This window comes from Elephantulus edwardii, unplaced genomic scaffold, assembly GCF_000299155.1.
Source record: "Elephantulus edwardii isolate Elephantulus edwardi_28Jun2011 unplaced genomic scaffold, EleEdw1.0 scaffold00328, whole genome shotgun sequence".
NCBI classification, from domain to species: Eukaryota; Metazoa; Chordata; class Mammalia; order Macroscelidea; family Macroscelididae; genus Elephantulus; species Elephantulus edwardii.
In genome coordinates this window covers 1,348,456-1,350,552 of record NW_006400078.1, presented here as the reverse complement: position 1 = coordinate 1,350,552, position 2,097 = coordinate 1,348,456, and positions in this window count along the sequence as shown.

Sequence of the window (2,097 nt, the reverse complement as noted above, 5' to 3'; positions counted from 1 at the left end):
TTACTCAGTCTCTCCCCAACCCCAAGGACAGTCCCATTCTACAACAGTGGCACCATGCAATATTTGTCCTTTTGTGACTGGGACATTTCACTCAGCATTATGTTCTCCAGAGTCAACCATTTTGAATAATATTGCATGAGTTCCTTGTTTTTCTGGAGAGGTCTTTCACAGCAGATTTTCCTTGTCTTCTGACTTCTTGACTGCTGCTACCAAGGGTGTTGATTGTGGAAACAAGTAAGATGAGATTGACAACTTCAATCTATTCCCGATCTGTCATGATATTGCCTACTGGTCCAGGGGTGGGGATTTTTATTCTCTCGATGTTGAGATGTAATCTATATTGAAGACTGTTATCTTTATGCTTCTGCAGCAAGTATTTCAGGTCCCCTTCACTTTCAGCAAATAAGATTGTGTGGTCTGTGCCGTCTTGATGTCACTGAAGATCTTGAGAGACAGCCTGTGTGGCCTGGGGTCTCCAGCACCATCTTCACCTGACCAGATGTCCTAAGAACAAGTTGTGGAAGTGGCGGTTTCCAATCTGTGTACCAGGCTTGAGGAGTAGTAGGTACACGGTGCATGTGGCTGCAGAGACTGGTGGGTGACATGCCAGCTGCCTGCGAGCTTTGGCTCTGTGCTCTTGGGAACATCTAGATCAGGGGAGTTGCAGTATCTAGAGTAAAAGGCCATAAAAGCTTTGTTAAAGTGTTAAAGAGCTAAGATTTCACTTTGAAGACTAAGGTACGCCTTATTCAAACCATAGTCTCCTGCTGTGTCATAAATATGTGAAAATTGGGCCAAACAAAGAATTGATGCATTTAAGTTATAGGATTCATGAAGAATGTCAAACATGCTGATGGGAACATAAAACAATACGACCACTGTGCAAGGAGGTCTCAAAAAGTTGGAAATAGAAATAACATTCGACTCAGCAATTCCACTAGTGGGAATATACCCTAAAGAAACCAGAGCCGTGACTCAAACAGATGATGCACACCCATGTTTATTGCTGCGTTACTCACAGTAGCAAAGAGAAGCAACTCAAGTGCCATCAACAAATGAGTGAATAGAAAAACTACGGTACATTCATCATTCATACTATGGAATATTATGCAGCACTGAAAAACCATGAACTCATAAAACATTATACAACATGGGTGAACCTGGAAGATATATTATGCTGAGTGAAATATCCCAGTCATAAAAGGACAAGTACTACACAAGACTGCTATTATAAAATAGGACTGATGTGGCGGTTTGGGGGTGGGTGGGTTGGGGAAAGAATGGAAAAAGAGTGCTTAGATACTGAACACTGCATTGGGACAGATGAGGGGAAGAACTATCCAAAAGGAATATATGATTAGGCGTTTGGTGTATGACAACAATCTGGAACAAACGGAACATTGGAAAGCGGCTGGAGAAGGGGGGGCGAGAAGGTGGAGGGAGGGAAATGTGCAACAATGAATGACTGAAAACCCAACCTTTCTGTAAACTTCCATTAAAATCACAATAAAGTGAAATAAATAAAGATTTCGAATATGACATTAACAAAGGAACAAACCAATCCGTCTTGGACAAAGCTCAGCCAGTACAGCCCTTCAACGTGAGGGTGGTGAGCCGGCAGGCTTTGAACATGTTATCGGGCAGGACCAGCCCCTGGAGGAGGACGTCATGCTTGGTAGAGGGTCAGCGGAGGAGAGGAAGGCTCTCAACGACATCAACTGACACAGTATGACAACAGTGGGCTCAAACACGACGATCGCGGGGCTGGTGCAGGACGGGTGGTTTTCTTTCTGCGTGCACAGAACTGCTATGAGTCAGAACTGCCGCTGCAGCGCCTGATGCCAACAACAATTATCTGTTGTCTGCAGGCCCCTGGGATCCTCCACATCTCCGTCAGCGCCTGACGCCTTAGCGGTTAAGGAGCTGTGAGACCTCTCCAGAGGGACATGCTTCAGGCCTCAGAGTCAGAGTCAGATCTGCGTTTCAAAGAGAGAGAAGTTACAATTAATAACAGTGCATCTAAATTCCAAAATCAATCTCCATAATAGTCTATGTGTTTCCTACTGCCAAAGGGGCCCTTTAGAGTAGTGAGAGAAG